The sequence below is a fragment of the Enhydra lutris genome, unplaced genomic scaffold, assembly GCF_002288905.1.
Source record: "Enhydra lutris kenyoni isolate GAN:26980312 unplaced genomic scaffold, ASM228890v2 scaffoldscaffold10, whole genome shotgun sequence".
Taxonomy (NCBI): domain Eukaryota; kingdom Metazoa; phylum Chordata; class Mammalia; order Carnivora; family Mustelidae; genus Enhydra; species Enhydra lutris.
In genome coordinates, this window is record NW_019154094.1 from 36,578,140 (window position 1) to 36,586,871 (window position 8,732).

Here is an 8,732-nt window from a genome sequence, read left to right on the forward strand (position 1 = left end):
CTTAAGTTTATCCATTTTTCTACTGAAGGACGTCTTGATTCCTTTGAGGCTTTAGTAATTATGAATAAAGCTGCTATAAACATCTCTGTGTAGATTTTTGTGTGAACATAAATTTTCAACTCCTTTGGGTAAATACCAAGAGTGCAACTGCAGGCAAAAAGTGTTTAGTTTTGTAAGAAATCACCACACTGTCTTCTGAAGGAGCTGTACCATTTTGTATTTCTACTAGTAATGACTGAGAGTTCCTGTTCCTCCCCATCGTTACCAGCATTTAGTGTTGTTGTCAGCATTTTGGATTTTGGCCATTCTAATCCGTTTGTAGTTTTGTACACTGTTATTGTTTTAATTTGCATTTTCTTGATGGCATGATTTGAAGCATCTTTTCTTGTGCTTATTTGCCATCTTCTGTAGGATTTTTATTTTGAGAATAATAAGTAAGATTAGTTTGTAGCTTGCTGTGTGTATAGTCTATAATTGTTTCATTAAAAAAAGAATTTGGAAGTTTTCCTTTTATGAAACAGTTTAAATTGATTTGGAAATGATCACTTTTAAGGATTTATTAGAGTTACTCCACAAACTTACCTGGCCCTGTTGTTTTGTTTTTGTTTCTGTTTTCTTTTTCGTGGGGGAGGAAGTTGGGTAGCAGTTTGACACTTACCTGTATCTTTAAAAATAATTTCTTTGGGGGGGCGCCTGGGTGGCTCAGTGAGTTAAAGCCTCTGCCTTCAGCTCAGGTCATGATCCCAGAGTCCTGGGATCAAGCCCCGCATAGGGCTCTCTGCTCAGCGGGGAGCCTGCTTCCTCCTCTCTCTCTACCTGCCTCTCTGCCTACTTGTGATCTCTGTCTTTCAAATAAATAAATAAAATCTTAAAAAAAAAATCATTTCTTTGGGGAGGGTGGGGAATTGATCTGTTCAGATTTTTTAATCACTTAGTTGTGGGAACTTACTTTCCTAGAAAATTTTTGGTTTCATCTAGGTTTTCAAACTTGGATGAAATTAAGAAAAGTTGACTTTTATAATTTAAAAAATGTGAGGTAATATATTTTATATTATCACTTACTGTGTGTCTTTTATGACATCCCCATTTTCCTACTAAGTTAGTTAGTAGTTTTTTTAATTTTGTTTTTGAAGAACAACCTTTTGAAATGTTTGGGAATACATTGATTGGTTGTACTGTTTTCTGTTTATCAATTTTGCTTTTTAAAATTTGTTTCCTTATTTATATATTAAAAATTTAGATGTTTGCTCATATAATTTTTCATTGTTTCTTAATGATAAATGTATTTACGGCTTTGAATTTTCCTCTGTATACTGTCATAGCTGTGTTCTATGATTTTTTAAAAGAAATTGTGCAACTTAGCATTCTTTCTTGATGAATGTTTAACAGCATTTAAACTTTTGAGTAAAAGGGACTTGGTATTTTCTGATGTTACTAATGTTTAATTTTTCTGAAGAAAAGTTATTTCCACCTTTCAGAATTTAATGTTCTGTGTGCTTTTCAATATATGATTGATTTTAAGATTTATTAGGTTTTTTAAAAAAGGTTTTATTTATTTATTTGAGAGAGATCGTGCATAAGGATGAGTGGGGCAGGGGCAGAAGCAGAAGGAGAGGGAGAAGTAGACTCCCCGCTGAGCAGGGAGCCTGGCACTGGGGGACCCTGGGGTCATGACCTGAGTTGAAGGCAGATGCTTAACCGACTGAGCCACCCAGGCACCCCAATATTTATTAATTTTTGAAAAAGAAGGTATATTTTCTCTTTTCAGGATTCAGCAGTAGATATTTAGCACATATACCTGTTAATTATTTATTGAATTCTATACTCTTATTTTTAATGACCGGATATGTTATTCCTTAACTGATGGGGTTAATTAAATTCTTTTTCTAGTGTATGTGTTGTCCATTGCTTTTTATATCACACATTTTCTATCTTATGAAAGCTGCTATTTTTTTGGTTTATAGGCATTTATGATTATTTTAATTTTATTTTGAATTATTCTTTTACAGAATAAACTGCCCATGTTTGTTATGTTTAATATTTTTAATATTTTTATATTCTTTTTTAATATTTAATATTTTTATATTCTTCCTTTTTGATATTATAACCAGAAGCTTTGCTTTCTATTTGTTTGTATTTGTATGTATGTTATCAGTTTTTCAATTTTTAACCTGGATCATGTTTTTTGGGTGGTGGAGTGGTAATTATGTCTCTTGCAGTAAGGGTATTTTCTTTAGTTCATATCTAACTCCCACCATCCAACCCTTGGATGGCTTGATTGGAAAAAAAGATAGTCAAGGAAATTCTTCAGTAAATATTATTGCTATTACTTCCACTATTGTTATTTTATTAATAGTATTATTATTTGAGATCCTGGCTCTGCAATAGCATCTCTACTTTTTTCTTTTGGTTTCCTATTTAACCTTTTAAAATTCCCTGTATTTGTTTTATGGGGGTGAGTTCCTCTCAATGGGCCATCCAGTAATAACAAGCAGGAAAAAAAATGTTACAGATACTCTACAGCAATTATTTGAGACAAATAGAAAAACCACAATAAAAGCCTTTATGTCAGTCCTGGACCTGTGAAGTTGCTTCCCTTGGAAGAGATTATGTCAGAACTTTGATTTATAAACAAAAGACAGTGCTAAAATTTTTCTCTTTCTCTGGTTCATTCCACTTCTACTTGAATACGATATAACTTTATGGTTAATGTTTGCTCTTTGTGTTATTAAGCCTCTATTAACTCATTAGCACTCCGCAACAGTTGCTAAAACAAACTTGCTTTGGTTATAGTTGATAAAATTGTCCTTTGTAGACATTAATTCACCCAGTGTGAGAAACAACTTTTATTGTGCTAAAACTAGAGCTAAGAACATTGAATCTATTATTCAAGAGCAAGTAATGTCAAAAATGCAAAAAGATAGAGCTTTTATGGGGGGGTAAAAATGTACCAAGGAAATCCTTGGATAGGGTTATAGATGTTCTCTTCTTAAATCTGTCTTGTAAAATGTTTCATAGAAACTATGGGGAAAACATACTTTTCCCATTCTGGTAACTTAAAACGGCACTGTGATTCCACTGCAGCCAGGATAGAATGCTCACGACAGCACGTTTTTTATTCTTTGTGAGAATTCTATCAATTTAAATATTTGTATCCATAATCACATTCTCATTTTGACATATTAATGTCAACGGTATGTTAATTTTTGATGTTTTCATTCTTTTTGTCATAATTGTTCCTCCTTAATTTAATTAAATGTTTACTGTCATAAAACTAATTATATCATATCTCTGAGTGATTTGATCTGTGGAATGACTTCAAAACATGTTGTACTTGTTTCGTTTTGCCTGGGGGAAAATCATGATAAGGAAATGCCATATTCCTATTTCAGCATAAATTATACTATGAGTACTATGAGTTCTTCTGCTATCAGCTTAATTATTCTGGTGGAGATTAGTTTGGGAGGGGAGACTTCTTTTTTGAAGAGTTAATGAGGGAGTGAAAGTGAAAGAATATAAAATTGAGTGTTTTGGAGTAAAGAAATGTTGTTAACTAAGCAATTTTCAATGCTTAATGCTTTGACCCTCCCCAGGAGAATGCTGGGATAGTTGTGATTTGTTCCATTCTTCCCACTCTCCTGTTGGCTGTCACTGGAAAATGGATCTATAATTTTAATTTTGAATCTGAAATTTCCGCTCATATTTTTAAAGATTATCTATTTATTTATTTGATAGAGAGGGAGAGAGGGAGAGAGAGAGAGAGAGAGAGAGAGTACGAGCAAGCACACAAGCAGGGGAAGCAGCAGGCAGAGGGAGAGGGAGAAGCAGACTCCCCACTAAGAAGGGAGCCTGATGTGGAATTGATCCCAGAACCCCGGGATCATGGCCTGAGCCAAAGGCAGATGCTTAATTGAATGAGCCACCCAGATGCCCTCCACTCATATTTTTAAACACATACATCCATGTAACACACACAGTATTAAAGCTAGTTTTGAAAAGTGGTGACCGATATGGAATTATGCAGAATGGAATTATGCAGACTCAGAGTCTAATCATTCATGGGTGTGTGGCTTTGAAGTTGCACCATTCTGGGCAATTTGATTGACTTGTCAAAACTGTAAATTCTCAGCTCTCAGTGACAATTATAATATCAACCTTAAAGAATTGCTCTGAGGATTAAACCAAGTAATTTCTATAAAACACATAGTACATTACTTGGTACAGAGACTAAACTCTATAATAGTTGCAGTGGAATTGTTGATTTTACTGCTTGTAATCAAATTTTGTAACAAAATGAAAAAAATCACCCTTAACTTTGTTCTTTTAACAAAACAAGTTTAATCTTTTATATTAATCACTGGTGTGTTTTTATGAATTCCCATTTAAAAAATTGTTTTTAATCTAAAATTGTACAAAATTCACAAAGAATTTTATTTTCAAAAGTATTTGAAATTATATTTGGTTAGTTACTGCTAGTTGAAACCAAGGAAAAACACAAAATTATGCTTGCTATCAAAAACATTGTTGCCATCTTAATTATGGTTGTTTTTAGTGAATTCTTAATACTCCATTTAAGTTGACATTCCATAATTTAATTAATGATCCTCTATGGTCAGATACTTATCAAAAATGTTTTAAGAAACAAATATTGGGGAAAAAAAAAGAAACAAATATTGTTTGCTTCAAACAAAAGAAGCATATGGAATAAGTATTTTTATTCCAATGAATTTTTTCCTAGAGTAAGTTTTCTTGAGAGAAACTACTGATTCAGAGGGTTTAACACTTACTGTCTTAATATTAAGTTGTTGTTTACTAGCTCTACCTTATTTTTAAAATTTTATTTTTTCAGTGTTCCAAGATTCATTGTTTATGTACCACACCCAATGCTCCATGCAATATGTGCCCTTCTTAATACCCACCATCATGCTCACCCATCCCTCTACCCATCCCCCTCCCTTCCAAAACCCTCAGTTTTTTTCTCAGAGTCCACAGTCTCTCATGGTTCATCTCCCCCTCTGATTTTCCCCCCTTCACTTTTCCTTTTCTTCTCCTAATGTCCTCCATGTTATTCCTTCTGTTCCACAAGCAAGTGAAACCATATGATAATTGACTTTCTCTGCTTAACTTATTTCACTCAGCATAATCTCCTCCAGTCCCATACCCATTGATGCAAAAGTTGGGTGTTCATCCTTTCTGATGGCTGCGTAATATTCCATTGCATATATGGACCGTATCTTCTTTATCCATTCGTCTGTTGAAGGGTATCTTGGCTCTTTCCATAGTTTGGTGATTGTGGACTAGCTGCTATGAACATTAGGGTACATGTGGCCCTTCTTTTCACTACATCTACTAGGTCTACTTTAAAAAAATTATAGTAACCTGATTATGGCAAAAGCAATAAGAATTCTTGACTAATAGGATAGTTTCCTTGGGTAAGGTTTTGAGAGTCTGCCCAATTTAAATATTTTTTTAAAGGTTTTATTTATTTATTTAACAGAGATCACAAGTAGGCATAGAGGCAGGCAGAGAGAGAGGAAGGGAAGCAGACTCCCTGCTGAGCAGAGAGCCGGATGTGGGGCTCGATCCCAGGATCCTGGGATCATGACCTGAACTGAAGGCAGAGGCTTTAACCCACTGAGCCACCCAGGCACCCCAGTCTGCCCAATTTAAAATAAAAACTTCCACCTTTTTAACAGACCCTTTGAGCCATAGAGGGGATTGTCTGCCAGCCACTTGGCACATAATCCCACCATGCTGAATGCTGTTAATTCAACCTTTTGGGCACTAGACCCAACCTGAGCCAATCAGAATCCTTTCCTGGGAATTTGGGTTTGGACTAAGAGGAGAGATTCAGTTTCTCTGAGTGACTGAATCAGTAGAGTATATGTATGAAGGACTGGAGAAACAGAAGTTAGTTTTCAGAAAAAGGGAATTAAAAAAAGAGCAGGTGCATATAAAGAGTGAGATCAGATGTTGAGAGAGTATACAAATACTTTCAAGGCCATATTTCCAGTTCCTTCTTGAAGTCCTTATAATTCTTAAAAAACTCTTCCATTTTTCTTGGTTAACTTGTGTTCTTTTCTACTATTTACAGCTGAGAGCCCTAGTTCATACAATGGAGGCATGTGGTACTGGTCCTATATGTAGGTAGAATCAACAACTTCTAACATGGTATGTCAGTGTCTATTAATTACTGTGTTTTTCTCTGATTGAAATACTACCATTAGAAAAGAGAAGAAAAAAGTAGAAGTGATTTATTCTTCACCTACCATGTACCAGATATTAAATAAAAAATTTATTTAAACTATCCAGTGATGCATTGTGGTGGAAGGCATTGAGGTATAAAGAGGTAAAGAACTTTTCTGAGTTTAGACAACATGTAAGAGGAACAACTTGAATGGCTTTCACAAGTTGTAGAGATAATAGAAATTTCTGATGGTTTGCACTGATAGAGGCCCTTGGAACTTGATTACGTCTGGAACTTGTGGTTATCTGGGATTCCATTTCTCTTCTGCTGAGTATGAGCCTTTAGGGTCTCTAGACCAGATGATGAAATCCCCTTTTCCTTATTCTAAATGGAGTTCTCTCTTTGAAAGGGAATTATTTTAAGTATTTGTCACTCTGCCTTTTACCCCTGCTTCCCCAAATTATCTTTTTTTAAAAATTTAATTTCTTTTCAGTGTAACAGAATTAATTGTTTTTGCACCACACCCAGTGCTCCATGCAATATGTGTCCTCCTTAATACCCACCACCAGGCTCCCCCAACCTCCCACCCCCCCACCCCTTCAAAACCTTCAGATTGTTTTTCAGAGAAGGAAGTTGAGGGAAACTGGAGGGGGAGATGAACCATGAGAGACTATGGACTCTGAAAAACAAAATTAAGTATCTTTGCCATGTCTTTATACCATTGCTATAATTAACTTAAATCTCCATCAAATACCCCACTTTTTAAAACAAACAGTTTCAAAAATACCTTGTTTCATAATACACATAGAAATCAATTATCACTTGGCCATCTTGTGTAGGCTCACCAGTACCTGAGTAAGCTTTAGTAAGCCTTGAGTCATCTGCTTATTTACTTTTCAAGCTCCAATGTTATCCTCCCTTCCATTCTCCTCAATCACAGTTTAGTTCATATTCCATTTTCCATTGTATTTCCCTAGTTTCTGTAAAAGACTGCTTTGGCTAAAGTATCTTTAATTATTCAAGCATTCATTCATTCATCAGATATCAATTAAGTATGTAATATGTGCCCAGCTCTGTATTAGGGGCTGGATACAGCACAACAAAACAGAAATAGCCCTGGTCTGATGAAGTTTACTGTCTAGTGGGATAAAGATTTATTAAATAAACACAATAATACAATACTTTGCTAGCATATAGTTTTTGCGTGAAAGCTCTTGGTAAGTTTTTATTATCTGCAGAATACAGGTTGTAAGGACTGTTTAACCAGAAGTTCAAAGTCTTCTAAAGCTTGACTGTCTCTTCTTCACTTGGATGTACTTGATTTCCAGCTGAAAACCTCTGTAAACTGCCTATATACTCAGCTGCTTTTTTGGTTTGGGCTTCCTCTACCCTTTACCTTGTGTGATCACCTTGTTTCCACCAGTCTTGCCTGCCAGTCCTTGAAGAACCAACTCAAATGCCATGGTCTTCTTGAAATCTTTCTAGATCTGAATGCAAAATGACGCCTTCCTCCTCTTGACCACGTATGTCTTTGCGTCTACTTAATGGCAGCTGCAGCGTTCCATGGGAACTGTCCCTGTTCTTTGACCAGACTGTGAAGGTTGGGAAGGTAGGAATGTCACCTGTATCAGATTGTAGGAGGAAACAGATGGCCATTTTGATTAGGATAGTTTATTTGAAGAGAAACCAGTTCCAGAGGTTTGGGAAGAGTGTAAGGAAACCGCAAGAGATACTGAGGGAATGTGGGGCTAAAGAGTGAAGGTCTAACCCTGAGAAATGAGCCAGGGGAATGCATTTCTTGCTCCTCATCTTCTGCTGGGGTTCCCAACTGGTTCAGCCCAGCCAGAAACCAGAGTGCATGGGAGTCCGTGAACACAATACACGTATGTCAGCCTCTTTCAGAGAGCAGGGTGGAAGAGAGAAAGTGTTTCTGGAATAGAAAACAGAAGCAAATGAAAGACATCTGTCCTGTGCTCATCTTCTAAAACTTTGCTGTGCCTCACACTCCAGCCCGTCCTATTTTCAGCACCAGTAAATAAACGTTTGAGGTTCTGTATCTTTGTGCTTTTTGTGTGTTTTGTGTCTGTGTAGGTTAAACCATTATGGAAATTTTTTGTCTTCCTTTTTAAAATCTTTTATAAACATCTTTCTCCCTATAATGGATGATTCAAAGCCTTGAGTGATGTATCAGTGATGAACCAAACTATTTGTTTTGATTTTAGATGTATGAAATATGCATATGTCTAGACATATCTGCATCTCTCTATAGATAGCTGTACAAAGATGTATATATGGATATGTGCATCTCTCTCTACACACACACACATACACATACACACAGTCATTTAATCCGTGGAGAAGTGGTTGATAATAAGGAGCAAGAAGCAGAAAATTAGTAGTCATGTATATTTAAAAAATCTTTAGTATATCTCGAATTTAAAGAACAGTGCTGGTAGATTTTTACATTTATACTGAAATAAAATATATGACATACTGCATACTCAGTCCCTGAGCTGAGAACTGAATCCTTCATGACATAAGAGCA